We start from the raw sequence: 20,261 nt of genomic DNA on the forward strand, positions 1-20,261 counted from the left end.
GAACCGGCACACTGCTGTTTCTCTTTCCCCCGTGGTCAGTGGTATTTATAAACCGCCATAGGCATTTAATATAGATGGCAGAGCACCTCAAATTTAAAGACACTATTTTCTGTCCTGGGAAATGGACAGAAAGTGCTTTGTATTTAACTACCTGGTTTTGGAGCTGAGGGGGGCTGTGAAACCAGTGGTGCGTTTCTAATGTGTGGAAAAGCATAACCCTAGTAGAGACTACACATAACCTGAGCATCAGTAGATTCTGCAGGCTCAGTCCTTAGGGATGTAATGCTTTATTGTGAGGAACTGTGCACACTGGACAAACAACTGAAGCAGACATCCAGCCATGTCAGTGAAAGAGTTAACTTTCTTCCTTTGGATTCTCACCAGGAGGGAAGAGTCAGAAGGAAGAAAAAAAAGAAAGGTTAGCTCGCTTCAGACACTGATGGGGAATTCCGAGTTCTTCCTGGACTGTCTCTGCCAAGTCCATTGTGTTTCTCTCTTCCCTGCCTACCTAGTCTGTTTCATGCCTGGACAATAAAAGAGTATTTCAATTCGCTGGAAACATATGATTGCGTTGTTAAATCTCATATGTGTTAACTAATCTGTATATAAATAATGAGTTTTTAAATCCATGTCACAAAGACAATGACAATGACGAAACTGAAAGCCTCGTCATTACTGAGGTGTAAAATGCAACATATTGCATGGTGGAATTGTTAGCAGAAAGTAGTGTACATGCTATGAACAATACACTTTTTGATCTAGTGGGATACATTTCACACTCTCACACTTACAGAATTTGAACAATCGACTCAAATGACAGAGGGTAATACAGTGCAGACAAAGCCCTCCTTTTCATTTGAAGAACAGCTTCCTGTTTGGTGTCTCCTTTCCTAAAGTAAAGTAACCTGGCATGTTTCCCCCCTATATTGGATCTGGTTGCACACAATGTGAAAATGAATCCAGCGTCTTCCACTTTGATGATGGATTTGTTTATTTTAACTTGCAATATTTCACAATTAATTCAGTCATAATTTATAGTTCAAATGTCTCCTTGACCTCTTAACTGTAGTCGCCCCCCTTGGATAATCAGTGAAATACTAAATCCAATCACTCGATAAAAGTACAAATAAGCACATGTTTTACCTTCTATATATATATTTCACCGTTACATCATGGAGGCCATAAGGGATGTGACGCCCCCTGCTGTGTCCTGTGTTTGCTGTTTGATTCACCTGTCTCTCTGCTGACTCGGCAGGTGGATGGTTAGTATAACCTGGAACACCTTTGCCCAGGTTATTTAAGCCTGGCTGCAGTGCAGCCCTGACATACTTGAATGAGCATAAAGCTGCTGATGTTCTGGAAGCAGCAGCTTTAGCTGACGATTATGTCTTGACTCTTAAAAGTCCCTTAGGGCCGGACCGGGGATCGACCCAGTACTCAGCAGTGCCCACCACTGAATGAGCCACAGTGCCACCTAAAAAAATGAAATTATATAATCGGTACATTTAAAAACACAAACAATGCTAATGCTGGGAGGCGCTCCTTATCTCCTCCAACTGCATTGCAATCCAATAGCGTTACGCATGTTGGTGCAACCTGTAGGTCTGCAAAGTGTGCTTGAAGAAGTTGGTGCTTTGCTTTTTGTTGACAGTGGCCTGATAGAAGCACTGTCTCTTGACTGTGGTCTCTGCAAGCCTGAATTGGGTTGCTTTGATCCTCTTATGGGTAACCTGGAGGTTGGTTTGCCCATAGTCACAAAAGTAGCAGCTGTATTAAAGCAACACCAAAGATTCTTTTGTACCTTAAAATAATGTTTCCAAAATCGTTTCAGTGGTTGATCAACTCGTAACAGGGTGAACGGCACTTCTGCATTCACTTTGCAGCCCTCCATCGGCTATAACCGCACTATGCAAGTTTGCCAGATCGGGTAGCGGATCTGTAGTTCGAATGAGACATAAGAAACTGTAATGGACAATTCCGCTTCCAACCTGTAGGGGGACTGAAGAGGAAAAGTGCCATACTGCCACAATTTCGCCAGTAAATGTTGCCACGATTTGGTGTCCTTAAACTCACTGTGCCTGCAGCCTGACCACTGAAACCAAGATCACGGAAATGTTCTTTGAAAAAGTTTCTTCTCTAGCGTCTCATACTGCAGGGAGCCTGGTTGTGAAGTAGTGACATCTGACAGTTATGATGTTTTCTCACTGACAGGTTTTTGCCAATGTGTGGCAACAAGGTGAAGGTGCCAATTCCAATTTTGCGTGACACAGGGTCAAAGCGTTTATTTATGTTGGAATCTGCGTTGCCATTTACACCGCAGTCTAATAAGGGTTATACTATTCTGATGAGAGGGATGGGGATGCGCGTGTTGCCCGTACCTGTCCGTAAAGTGTGTCCGTTGGCGTAGGGGTACGTCCTGTGCTGCCTGTTGAAGGGGTGTCTTTTATCCTGGATAATGATCTGACAGTTTATCCTGATGATGTGCCAATGCCTCCTTTGGTTCTGGCTGTGGTGCCGGACAAGAGTGCGGTCAAGCACCCAGGGGGGTTTCCAGTAGTGCTGAGGTTGAGTCCCCTCCAGCTGTTCAAGAACCAAGTCAGATTCCGGATTTGGTTTCCCCGTCTGTCTGTGTCCTGCAGTAAGTTGGTGAAGGAGCAATTTCTTGATCTGTCTTGCTGGGATGTTTGAGCTTCTTCGTCCGGTGGGTGATTTAAAAGGTGCTGGTCAGGGTTATATTCTTCACGAGGAGCTGCTGGTGAGGAAATGGGTGCCATGCGGTGACAGGTTTATGAGTGACTCAGTTGTTCAGGTGATGGTGACGACTTAACTCCGTGATGTGGTTTCAAAGGTGTCTCATTACCAAGCGGGACATCTTGGTGTGCGGAAGTTTTTTAGAGTATGGTTTTTGGCCTTGGTTGAAGCATGATGTTGCTGCTCACATCAGATCTGTGTGTGTGTGTGTGTGTGTAGTGCAGTGGTATACTCCATTTGAAACTATTTATATTTAGTTACTTGGTTTTGGGTCTTTCATACACATGATTGTGTAAAGTATGTTGTGTGAAGTATAGACATCTATAATGTAGCCTTATAGATGTACAGGAAGTAGAAATGTTTTGGTCAATATTAGCAATCCAGTGACACTGAACACCCCCAAACATCTCAGTACAAAACACTTTTATGTTCCTGCTTTTATGTTATAGTCTCTTTAAGTCTGTGATTCTGTTTCACATCATTAGCCTCCATTTGGATAATCTCTTTTTATCCCACTAGTCTGCAGTTCCCTCCCCTCCCTTCACGATGCAGCTCGATTCATTAAATCGAGGAATCCACTGGTGGCACTGAGGATTGGAACTTCTTTTCTGAGAGTCTCTATCCAAAGCCCAGACTGGAGGAAATTAGACTGGTCTTTTTTTGTTTGTTCAATCCATCCTGACTCATCACAACGTGGGTATTTTTAGCAGTGTATTCCTGTTTGGCTCCCCCCCCTTCCCCCCACACTGTGCACAAGGGGCTATCATATTCTGTGAGACAGGGAGGAACAGTCAATGCCAAATATCAGCCAAGAGTTGATTAGTGGCAGAGACATAAAGTTAGAGAACCTTCTGCCATGCTGAAAGTTAGATATAACGCATGTTGCAGCTGGATACAGAGTGCTCATTTTGGTGTATGTTTGTGTGTGTGTGTGTGTGTGTGTGTGTGTGTGTGTGTGTATATGTGTGTGTTTGTGCTGTGTTTTGTCTGGCCCAGCTGCCTGTATCAGCTGCATGCTCGTTAAATGTTGGGCTTAAACCCGTGCTGACGCCACGTCAGCTCTGGTTACTCCTGTGGGAATACCTGCCATTGTCATTTGGAGCCACATATAATTCCCTGGAATTAGCCCCAAATGGTTGAAGTTTAGTTGGCCAGATAAAAGCTGCAAGAACTGAGCTCTATCACTTCCAGCACATTTGAGGGTTGTGCTTGCTGTATTTCACCTGAGCCTGAGATTCTATAGAGCTCAACAGTGACCGCCCACTTTTTTAACGGCTCTGATTACGTGTTTTCCCCTTGTTCAATTGTTCCATTGACGTTTCAAAAATTGCTTGTATAAAGAGTTTTAAGTCTCGAACCAAGCCAACCAGCTACGAGAGGAATCGTGACCATAAAACATTTGATTCGACGCAAAAAAAAAAACTTAAAAAAAGGTACAAGACTGTGTTCAGAAACTATCACAGACTTCAGTGGTAGCAGCTCACTCTAGCCGTTCGTGGTTTCGCGGGTACGGGTATGGCAAACATTTCCACGGTAACAGCGAGTTCAACCAATCAGAGACGTCGCTGTTACGCTTAGGATTGTGGGTAGTGTAGTATTTCCCAATAAGATCGCGTATAAAACCTGTTTTTCTTAAAACAAGTGTACATCTAACTTGATTTCATACGGACTGCAGGAATTGGGGTACGCGTACCCCTAGGGGTACTTTGGAGTAGTGCAGGGTTGGAAAAAGTGTTTGGATCTTTTAAAAATATTTATTTAAAAAATAGCAGTGATGCATAATTCCTAAATATTATATACTATACAAATGAATGCATTTAGTGATACATTCTAAATATTAGAAATTAATTGAAAGCACATAAGTGTTTTATACTAACAATATCATTGTTTAATAAATCAGACGGATTGATGGTGGAGCGCTGTATTGTGCCTCTTTAGCTAGGTATTTATTTTCTACCAAAAATGTTTTGTGCTGGTCTAGGGGTACTTGGATGAAAAAAATATTTCAATGGGGGTACATTATTGAAAAATGTTTGAGGACCCACTGGTTCAACCCAGTCTCACGGAAGTTCGTGAAATGGTCACGTTATTTAATCTATTGATTCGTGTACACAGGCACGTTTTTCTCGTTTTTTTCGTGGTGGCCAGCGCGAAAATGTAAACTAATGTATTTCAATGGGAAGCATATGTCGTGATCACAGCACGAGTACGGTAGCGAGTTAGTATGAAATGCCGAAAATCCACATAAGGAGGTTGGTTGGGGGGAGGGGTGGATGGGTCAAATAACACAGGACTTTCACCCCGGAGACCGGGGATCGTGGCCTTTGTGTGGCGTTGTGTTTCCTCGTTGTTGTTTTCCTAATCACAACCATCCCGTTATTGGCTGTCTCCCGGCCTGTGACGTGTCCTTTCCCCGTTCTTTCCTAAACCCAACCCCCGCCGTCCCGTTGTTGTCGCGTGTCCCTTAGAGACCGCGGATAGTGTCCCGGGGTGTGACGTTTGCTTTCCGCCGTTCATCTTTTCATAAACCCAACCTCTGTATAGATGGTTCCCATTTCGTGCTGGCCATCACGACATAAACGAGATAAACGTGTTCTTGTACATGAATCAATAGATTAAAAATAACGTGACAATTTCACGAAGTTTGGCCATTATGGCATGATAATCAAAATCCTTATGGAGAAAATCAATGGGATTGTTACTTCCCAGAACCACACTGTTGAGCTCTATTGTCCTAAATGTAAACCTCACGTACAGCTGAGGTTGGTTCATCTTGGCCCCATACAATAGTGTAAACCCCCCCCCCCCCCCACTCCTCACTGTTAAGGTGGCCAAGTGACCCAATATCCTGTTTGTCAGGAGAACAGAAATATTTCTGATTGTTGCACATCCTGTCGGTCAGTGATCTGTGGCACGGACAGCTGCCGGGCATCAGGACCTATTTAGCTTCCATTGTATGAGCTTGAAAACAATCACACTCTGTACTCACTTAATCTTTAATGCCAGGGAATGATTTCCAAAGTGCGAGCTTGCTGAGTTGGTTGTCACGATGCGTGGGAGTTTCCTGCGAGTTTCGGGCGCACGAGCCATGGCCATTATCATGCAAAGTTAATTATTTGCCTCTTTTTTTATGTCCCCCTGAATCTCAGTGCAGTAAAAAACCTGCTTGTGTTTTATTGAAACGGAATGATGGTATAATGTCACTTTTGCTATTAGCCCAGAGTCTGTGCATGCCAATTGATCCTGCTGTTGTCATAGCAACATGAACCACTAAACCTCTGCGCAGCTGTTGTTATGGAAGCTCTTGAACAGCTGGGGGGCTATAGCTGCGGAGGGATTGTGGGAAATGGCTCTTTTGCTCCTCCCTTCACACCTTGACCCCCAAACTCCTGCTAGCGGAAAAAAGGGAGGATTTGGGAATCTTAAAGATGTCCACCTGGAGTTTTTCTCTCCGCTGTACAGAGCATCCATATGATCAGAGAGAAAGTTAAGGCAAGAAATATTTAATCATGTCTGTGTTCTCAAAACCTGCTTTGCCACGAATGCGAGCTGTGCAATCAAATGAGTCAAATGAGGCTAGACTCTCTCCCTGGGCTTCCCTGACGCATTGGAGCATATCCCATTATTGATATGAGCAAATGTTGTACACAGTGCAACAATAAAGCAATCATTTCACAAAGAAGCACAACTTGTCCAGGGAGTAGCACGCCCTGAGTCCAATTCCTTCAGTGATAATAATGCTGTAACGTAACCCAAGAGCAAGGTCTCGTCCTCCCTCTGTTAATTAATGCCCATTCACTGATTGTGGATGTGTGTATCAGGACTATCAGGGTTGCGGACACTGTCTTTTTGTAGCTTATATACCACGGAAGAAGTGCTCAGATACTTTTCTTCAGTAAAAGTAGAAATACTGTAATGTCAGATATTACACTCTTTCAAGTAAACGTCTTACAAACTGAAGTAAAATTGCATGATCAGCTAAATGTGCTTCGTATAGTACGAGTATCAAAAACAAAGCTTCTCTTTAGGCAGGATGGCCCCTTTTCCTTTGTGTTTACTGGCAGTCTGTAAGCAGTATTTAACCGTTGCAGCTACTTGTTAGGGCTGCAACTAATGCTTATTTTCATTATAGATTCATCTGCTGATCATTTTCTCACTTCACTTATTGGTCAGAAAATTGTTTAAAATGGGCGTGCGCTACTTTATATGCTGTTAGGTAAATTGATTGGGAGCTCTGCCTGTGGCGACCAATAGCAGAGGCCCACATTTACCTTCTATTGTTGTTCATTGCACTCTTTTGTAGAGATAATGTGGTATGTTTTATTTTTAATGTTTTTTATGCTGCCTCCTTTGTGATAAAAAAAACCCTTTAAAATTGAACTGAACTCATCGATAACAGTAGTTGATATTAATACTTGACTTGAAGCTGGTCCAAATGTTTTGCATATCAAATCTCAATCTGCAAAGTAACTAAAGCTATCTGATTAATGTAGGATAGTGCAAATGATGTGACTGACTGTGTAAGTATACCTGTATACACACGTGCAGAGGCTGCAGTGTGAGTGATGGTGGGCAGATTCAGGAATGCTAATGTTTCCTCTGTGGCGTTTGTGAGGAACACGGTGATTAGACCTCCAGCCCCCTGGGTGGAGCCGCTCGCTGCACCGGCTCCCGCTCTGGTTTACTTTGACGTCAACAGTAAGGTCAGCCGAGTCCCAGAGGGGTCATGGAGAGACGTGGACTGGTGTGTGGGGAGGGCTCCTTGGATCCCAGACGGATCCGGAGGGATGGCCGAGGGAGGAAGGGCCCTCGGAGCTTAAAGAGGGCTTCGGGAAGGATTACTGAGAGGCTAAAATGTTTTCTTTGTGGCTGAAAGAATCCTAAGAAATGCTCTCAGCCAAATCTCCCATGATCTGAGGGGGCTGTTTGGAAGGGTAACTCAAGCTACATCCGAAAGACTTTCTCCTTTTCTTGGGATTTGATCTTGTCTGTATTATCATTAACATGGCCTATTTTGTTTCTTGGAATTTGAGCTCCAAATCTTTTATTGTAATGAAAGAGCCTAAGTGGAAACAAATCCAGGTTCAACCGACACTATGACTAGATTTCCCTCCAAATAAAGAACATGTATTTGAATCATGACAGAATTGAATGGACAATGTGGGATTGGAAAGAAACTGTGAGACATATTGCATTGGATAATTAGTTCGGTAAATGACAATTTCAACCAAAGTCTGTTTCTAAAGCATCAAATACATTTCATATGTATGCTGTAGCTCTGTGTATTTAAATGATTGTACACATCATCAGGCACATTCCGTCTTTTTGTTTTCAGTTGAAAGCGTGAGAAATGGCGGATACCAAAGAGCATCAGCAACATGTACAACACTAATTCTTGAAAACAATCTTCAAAAAATAGTTCTGCAGTTTATCTATTCCATGTTCAATGAACCACTTTATTTGCTGCATCTCATATGATGTAAACATTACTAATTGAGTTTCTTTAAAATGCGCATGACAGTGGGATAGATTATTAACTTTTTTATTGTTTTTTTTTCACTTTCCCCGTCTTTAGGGATATTGATAAAACTCAAAAAAAAAGAGGAGAAATGTTTCGGCTCTTTTTGGCAAATGTCCACAGCTTTCATTCCAACCCCCCCCATCCTCTCTGGGCCTCTGGTAGTACCTAACTACCACACACACAGTAGTCCCCACTGAGCTGTGCAGGACTGGGTAAATACCATCCCTTCAGAGGCTCTGTGTTAGCAGATTGCTGGAGGTAGGCGGCCTGCTGTGAGGCCCGACCACACTCCCACTGTTCTGGAGGAGCTTTAAGCGAAAGATCAGGTGTCCAGCCCTGAATGCTTGATTGAACTTAAATCTTTTGCATGTGCGCCATAACTCTGTCTGCTGCGCTTTGCCTCGCGTGGCTCAGACACGGCCACCCAGTCACAGTAGCTCTCTGAGCTCCCTGTTTTCACCCATGCCATTGAAAATTATAATCAGATGCATTCTGTTTGCAGTGAAGTGGAGATGGGGATATATAAATATGCCTTACAAATCACCTGTTTTATATTAAATTATATTAAAATTAGGGCAGTCAATCGATTAAAAAATGTAATCTAATTAATGACATACTCTATGATTAATTAATCGAAATTAATCGCATACATAATTAACGGTGCCTGAACCGATACTTTTTAAGAAAGTAAAAAAAGAAAAGAAAAAAAAAGGGTACTAAACAACAGCTGGTGACATTGTTTATTGCTAAGGCCATATGGTCAAAATTAAATGATTTAATAATAATGTATAACAATAACAATAACTTATTTCAGTAGTTAATTGCTGTTGAACCATCAGATGGGAAAAGGACATTTACAATAACTTCAAATGCACCATGAGGCTGTAGTTTACCAGTTTCATTGAACGCACCGTCTGTGTTTTTTCTCCGACGGCAGCTGCAGATTGTTACATCCCGGTGTTGAATCCTCTACAGTAAAACACAGTCACACTTTACACCGTTTAGCGTTAGCTGTCAGCATTTTAACCTTGTTTAATCAGCCAAAGTTTGACAATGCAATAGACATTTCATTTTGAATAATGATGGATGCATGGATGGATGGATGGATAGATGGATAGATGGAAATTTATTCTTGCCCTTTGGAACAGTCATTTCTTAAATGTCTTAAACATTAAAATCCGCTCACTAGCTTTTCCCCAGAGCTTCTTCTGAGGAACACCATTGTTTTTTGTCAGAAGGGGTTTATGTGGCCTTGGTCTCAGATGAATACCATGTTACCAGAACATCCCCTGTTGGAATCCAAAAGGGGGTCTTGCATGTCATCCCTTTATTTCCTGTCAGTCTTTACTGTCTATTATCAACTAAAGCCAGTCAAGTCAAAAGTGGTTTTGTGACTTAAATTGAAGACCTGTTGAAAAACTGGTTGTCTGGTTTTCCCTGGCTACTACTTTTGCTATGTCTCTAGATCTAGGCAATCAAACTGGAAAGTAACATTTTATCATAGTGGCCATCGCCAAGAGTACATAAAGTCTTAGGTTGTACACTTGACTTGACACCATTGGGATTAGGATACAATCTAATTTGTGTGTCAATGGCATACAGTAGGCTATCCTACCACTGTCAAACAACAATCAACTGGATTAATGTGTAGGCCTAAGTAGCATACATTCAAATGATATCAATTTCTGGTTCATTGGTCTCATTCAGTCTCCTCTACGCAGGGCGTTTACTGTCCCAAAGTTGATTTTTATTAAAGGATGTGTCAAAGCCTGATACAACATCTTCCTCTGGGCCATAGAGCTCCATGGTTGTCCAAAAACTATTAAAAACACGTCAATGAGCCACACTGTTCACTGGGTGATATGTTCCTTCATTACCATGAACACACACTGTAGTTTATGTTGACTCAACTCCACACACACCGTCCAGCTGTCACAAATACTCACTAGAGCACCAAATGTGGATTAATCTGTGGCTGAAAGGAGTCCCCAATAAATTCACTATTTACTCCTGTTTGAGTAATGCTTGCTAAAAAGTACACTGCCCAGCTGTTTTAAGTAATCACAGAGCCTTTAAAAAAAGAATGAAAAAAAATGTACTACTGTAAGATTTATAAGTTACACTACTTTATAGGGGTGGGGGAAAAAATCGATTCAGCATAGTATTGCAATATTTCATGTGGCAATACTGTGTCGATACACAGTATTGCATACAAGTATGGATCGATGCAATACAAGTATGGATCTTTTATTATATATGTGTTAATACAGGTCAGTTTATCAGCTTGACAATCCCATTTTGCAGCAATAAAATTAAAGTGAGATGAACAAACAGAGAAATGTATCTTTTTAGATAAAACAGATGTTGACTAAGTTTCCTCTTGGGGACATCATTTGAAATTGGGAAAAATTTGATGGTGGAAAATAGGTTATAAATTGAAACATATCGCAGAATATTGCAATATGTATAAAATCGCAATAATATGGTATCATGATATTAGTATTGTGATGATATCGTATCGTGAGGCCCCTGGCGTTTCCCACCCCTACTACTGTGTATTTGTGTGAGGTTTTTAAAGATTTACATCATCAGTAGGAACCAGTGGGCTTGGGGCTGAGTGCCAAAGACATAAAGTCATAAAGACATAGTCACAAAGTATTGACACATGCACTAACACATTGTTGGTTTTGATCTTTCTATTGGATTTGTTGACAGCAGGAAAAATATAGAATAACTAGAGCTTTATCCTTTATCAGTTGTGGCATGTGAAGCAGACTGATCCATTAACCACTGCCACTGTGTCAGCACCGATACTGATGCTTCAGAGCCTACAGTATCAGTGTTATATCAGAAGATAATGACTTTCTATCCTGCCAGTAAAACAAGTGGAGTTGACGATGTACTGCATCCCTACTTGCATTGACATCTTTAACATTCTTTCGCTGATTTTCTGCATGTCCTTTTTTTAATAATAATGATGACCTCATAAAGTTGCATAGCGTAAACCTTGTCATCTGTCAACAGGCTGCGTTTGGAGAGTTGGATACTGGGCCACAGAGCAGAGGACAACAGTGAATGCTGCTGCGTTGCTGTGGGCAAGCCAACTGTAAGTTGTCAGCTGCATTCCTTTAAACTTTATGACATAACCAGGTTGCATGAGCTTGCGTTTGTTTATAAGTGTCATTTACTAAGCTGTGTGCAATTTTCAAGTATGTGTTTCATTGGTTTGGTTTATTTATGGATATAGAAAGACAACAAAGGGGGAGGGTATCCAAGGGATAACATGTAAAAGCGAGAAACACTTTTTTCCAACATGGTCCCTGATGTAAGAGAACAGGACATACAACACATGCAAACACATACAGTCCTTCTGAGGTTAAAACAATAAAAAAAAAAAAAATACACATCAAAATACCAGATAAAACACCATGAGCTACAAAGCAATAAGTAAAGTAGACCCTAACTTTATATCTAAAATCCTTTTTTGTTGCTGTCATTTTGATATGAAGTGGAAGACTATTCCATAAAATAATTCCTGTATAAAAAAAGGATTTTCTTGCTTCACTATTCACACATGGCACCTTACATGAACAGACACTGGCCCTAGTCTCATGGGCATGTTGAGTATGCACCATCAAAATCTGAAATCCCAAATACTTTGGGGCTGCACCCTTAATAATACTGTACATATGATTGAGTTTAAGTTGTTCAACCCTAAGCTTAACAGGCAAGAACTCAACCCTCTTAAACTCATTTTTTCCCACATGATACCTAGAAGGTTTAGACAGTATGAAGCGGATCATATTATTTTGCATAATCTGCATCTTGTTTTTCATTTTCATTGTCAGACCACTGTACCATGCTGAGCATGCATAGTCAAAATGACATTGAATGAGTGCTGAGACGAGGAGTTTTTTTTTATTTTGGAGTCAAACTGCCTTACGGTATAAGAATTTCAATTTGCAGGCACTCTTGTTCAGTAATTTCTCTACAATGGAATATCCTGACAGTGTCAGGTCCAGTGTAATACCTAGATATGTAACAGAATTCTTTGCTTCAATTTCATTTTCGTTACATGTGACTTTTAGTGCAGGTGCCTTTTGTAGCTTACGTTTGGTGCCAAATAGGATGCACTCAGATTTCCCTAGGTGCAATGACAGTCTTTTGTCGATCAGCCACTCTCTTATATTTTTCAGCTCTCCACTAAGAATGTCTTCAATTCGGGAGATGTCTTTTCCAGACACTAGTAGTGAGGAGTCATCGGCATACAATAACAACTTACATTTGACTGCAGCTGGCATGTCGTTTACATATTTATAGGAATAACAAAGGGCCTAATATCGAGCCTTGGGGTACACCACAAGTTATTGTCATGGGTTCAGACAGGACTCCATCAAAATCACAAGATGAATGAACAGAATGTCTTCATAGACATTCAGTAACAACATATCTGACAGAGCTAATCTATTTCTTCAGAGGCCAGCACCAGTCTGATTTCATTCAAGGGCACACAATCAAATGTAATTCATGCTATAAACACGTTGCCATGCACGCTAACGATTACCCTGCTGCAGTTCACTTCAACAGGTTGAAACCAGACGATCATTTCAATCACTCAAAGCCTTGTTTTCTCCAACCCTTAAGTGAGAATTTCAATTTCTGTGTTCAGTTCTTTCTTGAACTTCCATTTATAGCTGTGTTTGTTTGTTTTTTAATGATTAGGGATTCACTCTCCAACAAACACACTATTTGCATCTTGGCCCAGGATGAAAATGAATGTGACCTAATGGGAATTTGGGATGCTGGTGCTATGTTCTATAAGGGTGATTTCATTTCATTTCTGACATTTCAAATGTAGTGCTTTCCCACGACTTATGAAAATAGTGGGAAAACCCCCAAAACACCTGACTCAAATATACACTGACAGAATAAGGAAGAAAGCTAGGAAAATCCCTGCAGATAGTACACATCCTCTTTCCAGCCAGTTTGAGCTCCTGAAGTCTGGGAGGCGCTTCAGAGTGTTTTTAAAAAATCCTTTATTCCAAATGCTATCAGTATCCTCAACCAAACCAAGTGACAACATCAAATTGAGCTGCCATTTTAATGAATTTAAGCATATTTATTCTGTTTTATCCTGATATATATATATATATATATATATATATATGGACAAGAAATGGTCAGGCAATGGCAACGAACAGCAAATGTAATTAGGCTCAAATGAAAGATGACAACCATTCCTTTCCAATGGTACGTGGTGCTTCCAGAGACTAAACGTAGATTCAAGAGATTTTTCAAGATTCAAGATTTTTTATTTATTTGACAAACAGTCCAGGCGCATAGGAATTCTTGTTCAGGCTCTTTGAGTCAAGTTAAAGAGTGAATAGGGTTAAAGGCAAAGAAAAGCACACTGACTAAAATAGAAAAAGATTATACAAGGTAAATATATTAAAATAAAATAAGATAAAAAACGTAGATACTATACAAAAGAGTTCAAAAAATATAATAAAATATGAATACTGTAACTGGAGGATACAACTATGGGGGATATTGCATTCGTAACGAGCAAAGTACTATTTTACATTAGAGTGAGGTAGTGAGGGTTATTGCACATTTAATCACTGTGAATTGTTCAGGGTTTTATTTAGTTTTTGCCATCAGTCTGACTGTGGCAGGGAAAAAAAACTGTTATAGAACCGTGTTTTATGTGAGTCTTTATGTGCAGTGCAAGTAGGCCAGTATACCGGTTTCCAACAAGCAATTGTCTGTCTTTAGTGCTGCTTTGGAGTGGATATTGTTTCTGTATTGTATCACCATGACAGAACAGGCCATTCATGTCCAAATGCCCAAATGTTTTTTTGGATCCCCGTGACTGGAACTTGAGTTCTTCTCCACAAAAACTGTCAGTGAGGTAGTTTGCTGCTGAGTCACTGAGCCAGTGAGGTAATAGTGCTTTACTTTGCAGCAAATGTATCAGTGCAGGTTTGGTTTATCTGGCTTGATAAGTAGACGTTTCATGGTAAAGCTGTGTCCATACATACAAGGACAGGCAGATGAGCAAAACTATTTTCATATCATTAAGCTTAGGCAGCACAAATGAGCTTGATGTGTCAGACTGACTCAGACAAGTTGGTTCTTGCATGGAATTGTACTACTTTAGAAAACTAACTGCTGCAATAGAAAAGTTGTCTTAGCTAAAGATAATGAAGTGTTGATGTTGCTGTAGCTGTGAGAACTACCAGTGTGTACGTGCTGTGATGACTTAACGCGGCAGCTGACAATGTGTGCTCTAATTAGAATTGCACAAAAACAGGTCATATTTTTAGGGATTGCAACCATTTATTATAAATATAACTATTATGATTTTAACACTATTATGATTTTAACACGGTGATATGGTGATTAGAAGGGTTAGATCAAGCAATTGTTTGCTAGAATTGTCTTGTTGTTTGTTGTTGTTGCCCATATCCACCTCAACCTGAGTCTTTCCAGAGACAACGATATTAGAAATTAGGGTAAATTGCTGTCTTGGAGCATTTGAATATTACTGCCTGTCCCTATGGTTCAGATTGAAATGAGCCAAAGGACTTTTATGTCCTCCTCTCTGCCGTGTTTGCAACTAATTGCAAATTGATTTTGCAGAGCTAAAAGAAAAGTAGTGGTCGTTCCTGCTCAATGAAAAATGGTTCCGATTTTGTTTTATCTCAAGGCCTAATGAAAACCCCTCGCCCTATTTTTTGTTTAAAATGATTTATATATGAGTTTAAGTCACAGTTCTGGAGCAGACGGGCCTCCATGCATGCATCATAATCATTGCAGGAGAAAAATGTTTTGTGTAGAAGCATCATGCTGGTACTGTTTTTGGTTCTTTCTCTATACTTCTCTTTTCCGGTCAACTGCATTTTGAATTGGGTCAAACCATCTTTGGGTTGGGTCTGACCATTGTCAGTTCCATTTCATATTGGGTCTCTTTGTCAAAAACATCAAATAATTGCTACTCTTTGGGTTCGGGTAGGGTTTTCACTTTTCCATTTTGGATTGTGTCCACAATTTTAGAATCATGAACCGTCCAGACCGTCCCTTTACATTCCTCAGTATCTGTCTTACTGGTTAGCTTCACAGGATCACTTTTGACACATCTACGTATCTCTAGTATTATATATATATATATATATATATATATATATATATATATATATATATATATATATATATATATATATATATATATATATATATATATATATATATAGCTATTGGAATACAGCATCCACATTGGATGATTCTGCACCTCACAGTTTACTTCCAGTGCAACATGCAGTGGCTGGCGGAAAGTACTAATTTGGAGGTCGTGGTGGTGTGTAGTGTGTCTGACTTTCATGCAGGAGACCGGAGTTTGCGTCTCATTACAGACCTGCAATTAACATTAGTGTTGATTAAGTGGAACTATGATCTTTCCCTAAGCTGTGTTTTAGTTGCCTAAGTAGTCTTTATTTTAGTTTATATGCCGTAACCACACTCTTTCTTGTAAGTAGATTATGTGCATTTATAAAGTGCTTTTCACAGACATAAGTGACAAAGTGCTTTACAGGGTCAAACATAAAAAACACAATACAGAGTGAGAACATGATACACAATCAGTATTATTAAACAATAATATTGAAAGTGCAGACCAGGTGTAGACTACCAAACTACCAAAGACCAAATGCCTGTCTAAACAGGGGGGTCTTTATCTGATTTTTAAAAGAACCCACAGAAACAGCAGACCATAAGGGAGGAGGCAGAGCATGCTACAGACTCAATAGCTTGATCACCTTAAGCCGGGTGCGTGGGACAGACAGTACATTTAGAATACTAGACCAAAGGGAGCTAGCTGACAAATATGGGTGAAGTAGCTCAGCCTCATATGCAGGAGCCTGACCGTGCAATGATCTGAATGTAAGAGTGATCATTTTAAACTGAATCCTATATGGAACAGGGAGCCATTGAAGAGACTTACTGTAAGAGTAGGGGTAATGTAAGATTGTCTATTTGACCTAGTGAGTAGCCTTGCAGCAGCATTCTGGATTGACTACCATAACCATAGCTGCCATGTACAGATATTGTAAACAGGGAGAATTTAAAAAAACATTGACATTGGATGTAAAAAAAATATTGGATTGAACGTAATCCAAGATTTTACAGAATACTTTTTTACAATGTTCATGTCTTGTGACAGGGTTGTTCCACAACAGTATTTTCCCTGCTGGCTCTAGGATTCGAACTTGCTATCCTCTGTCATTTTCCAAATCTTGTAACATCAACCCTTCCATGTAAAGTGTTGTTTTTGTTAAATTCTTCTTAATCCTAATTAGTCTTTGTAGTAAAATTTTGTAAAGGGGCCGTATACAGAATAAGAGCTTGGACAATGGGGGATCTGTACGTCTCTAGTCGATTACCAAAGGAGGTCTGGTTATACTGAGCCATTTGCCTCTTCCTACACACAGGCCAGACTAATCGCACAGCCAGACTCCATGTCCTCTCAGCCCCTAAGTGTTCCCCACTCCTGCCCTCCCTCTCACCACCCAAAACCTCCAGCACGATTCCCCACAAAGGATTGTTTTACGCTTAATTTTGTTAGACTTAATGAGATTTCACTAATTAAATCTTCTCTTGGTTGGAGACCCCCCGCCCCACTACATTGCCCCCTCCTTCCACTTACAATCACTCCAGCCCATGGGGTGATTGCTTGTAGAGCTATTTTAGACAAATAAACTTTTTCATGAAGAACAGGGACAGTGGGTTGCACAAGGACAGGCCTGTGTTACTGTGTCTTTCCAATTTCGCGCCAAGATGCTCTGCTGCACTTGTGATAGCCAATAGGTTTTTAAATCTGATTTGGTGTATGAGGGCAGGAAGTAGTTGTCAAGTACATCGAGATGTCTTTGCATCGTAAAGATGTATGTCAGTAGCATTGACTTTAAAAATAATGGACGTAGCAGTAGTGAGGTCACCCATTGGTTTGTGGACTGCTGTTTTGAAACTTTGAGTCTGGCAATATGGTCGTCGCCATATTGTTTTCTTTAAACCGGACCTGACCATTTTTGATGAGAGGGTGGAGCTGGAGAGGATGACGCCACCAAGGCAGAATTGTTCATGGTTCCAATGGCACTGCGCTAAAAGCTAAAGAGGGAAAGTTGCCGGGTTGCAGTTGTGGGTACTGTTCATCTGCATGTACGGCCGTACAGAAAATCTGCAAACTTTCCCTTGAATTACCAGCTAGCGCTAGCGGTACCTAGCTAGCTTGGTTGGCAGAACCCTGAACAAGATATTTTTAGGTGACCAAATGTTCCAGTTAATTTTGATGAAGTGAAAACACAGTGAGAGGGTCAAAGTTTAAGACGAAAACATGGACACCCCAAAACAAGTTCAGGTCTATTGTAATGTCCACAGTGCCATAGTTAGCATTGCTAAGCCTCTGTCATGATTGACAGGTCAGCGTGTAGCTACGCCCCTAAAGCATCCCCTGATTTATCATCTTTTAAAAATAAATGGGACCATAATTTACAAAATGAATATCATGCTGCGATTGAGGCCATTAACTCAAATGAAAGTGTTTACTGAGGTAGAGTGAGATTATTTTGTTCCAGTTTGAACTCAAGGAACTGTTGGAAATGCAGTTTCCTTCGAAACAATGATATCCTAATCTAAACTCCTCGTACTGTATATCCCGTCACTGCTGTTAACCTCTTAACATTGTAGCACAGTAGCCAAAGCTCAAAAGCAAATCCAAGTGACAGGACACTTCACTGACAAAACGCACACACGTTCCACATTCATGTCCCTAATAATAATCCCTGCATTAGCTGCATGGCAGCACTAAAAGGGAAGTGCTGAAGGGTGGGACAAGCTCAGTTCAAGCAGTGAGGCATTGGAGGTCATTGTTGACAGCAGCCGCTTGCCCTGCTATTGTGGACGACCCTCTGGGACACTCGCACTGACTATTGTGAGAGCCAGACTCCCGTTTCCCGTTTGAGCCCTGGACACCCGGTGCCAGCTCCGCTGCTCGGTTCTTCAGCCAAAAAGTCCATTATACCCCTTAACCCACTCTCCCTCCCATGCCTCTGTGGCCATTGTGGCCCAGCTCCCCATTTATGCACACACACATACACCGTCCCCCGTCCCCCCGTCCAGCCTCAGAAGCCCCTGTGCTGTGGCCCTCGGGTGGGCGAGTGGGCAGCGTGCCCATTTCAGATGGGAGTGCTTCTTTGATGAAGGGCCCGTGCTGATCGGGTTTCTGCCACCTGTCATTCAGCTTAAGAAGTAGGAAAGGGGGCAACAGTGGTGTTGGGTGGTGGGAGTGAGGGGGCGGGTGATCGGAGAGATGCCATGGCAATCTGGCAGCAGGCCTGCAACCCTGCTGTTGTTTTCAGCATAGCCTCCCAGATTTCTCAGGTAGTCCTTTTAGTCCAGGCAGTGGTGAGTTCCCAGTTTGATCTAATAATAAAGTAATGGAACTTCATGCATTGATATATCTTTTTCCCCCTAATTTTTACTTAACGTTATAGTAGACAATTCACATGAAATGCCATTTTTCTGAATTGCACATAGAAGACAAAACATTAAGTGTAGTTCATTGCACTTCATGGCCTCTCAGGTCAAACCCTTTTGGATGAGTACTGAACATTTCTTAGAAAAGTTAACACATGTACTATAGGTGATAGCCTACATTTATAATGGTTGTCTGTTACATTGTATTTACTACAATTAATGAATGAATGAATAATTGTATTATTGTGTCATGCATACACATAATATGCCCAACCCAAACAGGCTTACCAGACACCATTATTTATAACAAAGGACCAGATACCAACATACCAACATAGATTAAACAAATAAACCTTGTCTTTTTTGCCATGCTTTAGAACCAAAACTACAATTACTACAAATTACGTCTGATTGCATATTTTCAGACTCATTTTTACAATCCATGTAGATTGCATTTCATTACATTATTTACCTGTTCCATGTCCATGCTAGAAAGTCCCCAGAGCACATGCCTCTGACAAAGCCGCACAATTGTAATTGCACCTTGGTCTACACACATACACATAGTGCTGGCTAATCATTTACATTTTTGGATAATACCCAAATCATGGGATGTTTGAACAATGATCAATCATGCAGAATTGAGTCAAACTAATAAGGCCTGACTTTGACTCTTTAGTATGAATGTTGCTGTAGCGCCACCTGACATTAAATGTTGCATTGCGGCAGTTCATGTCAGAAAATGCATGAAAATGCTGTTGCACATTGCACAGTAGGAACATTGTTTTTGCAAAACATTCAAAATGATGGGAAATCTAGTTGAGCAGGAGTGAGTGTGGTAAGTATGGGTCGATGCTTGTTGGGACAAAGACTCTTGGAAAACAAAAAATTGATTTATATAAAGTATATTTATATGTATGCCTTGCAATTAAGGAGTTAAGAGCAAACACCTAATGAGACCCCAGATATTCACATGTAGGTGCATGCTATCCACCAAAAGCTACCACTGCCTCCTTGACACTGCCTAAATTACCACCAAATCCATTAAGAATCTATTACAGCTTTTATTTATTAAGAATCTAGTAAGTTTTATCCTGATATCCTGCTTACTAACACACAAACAAACTGGACCAAAAACATAACCTCCTTGGCAGGTTGGAGGTAACACAATAATATAACCTGCTGGAATTCATCACAGGAATTCATCTCACAAACACAGCATGTTATTACAAATTGGATGCTCGTGGAATGCTGGCAGGAAAGTGTTTAGGGCCTCATTTAGCTGTGCTCATGAAAAGAAATTCATTTGCCTTTCTTCCTGAGTTGCAGTAGCAGGATTCCTCACAGTTGTGATTTTATATGTGCTCATTCTGTGAGATTTTAGTTAAATCAAGACGCCTGGAAGTTACTATTAATCGCAAGTACTTTATAACTGTGGCAACTGAGCTGGATGTAGTTG

At 40.8% G+C, this 20,261-nt stretch overlaps 1 protein-coding gene across 1 annotated transcript in view; it reads left to right on the plus strand.

The window, feature by feature from the left end:
* The window catches only part of pknox2 (pbx/knotted 1 homeobox 2), a 116,344-nt gene that overhangs the window by 19,339 nt on the left and 76,744 nt on the right, over window positions 1-20,261 (plus strand). Inside the window, exon 2 of the mRNA XM_078266124.1 lies at window positions 11,297-11,378. The gene's annotated coding sequence lies outside the window, so the exon portion shown is untranslated. The remainder of the gene's footprint in view (window positions 1-11,296; window positions 11,379-20,261) is intronic.

Source organism: Sander vitreus, chromosome 13 (genome assembly GCF_031162955.1).
Source record: "Sander vitreus isolate 19-12246 chromosome 13, sanVit1, whole genome shotgun sequence".
NCBI lineage: Eukaryota > Metazoa > Chordata > Actinopteri > Perciformes > Percidae > Sander > Sander vitreus.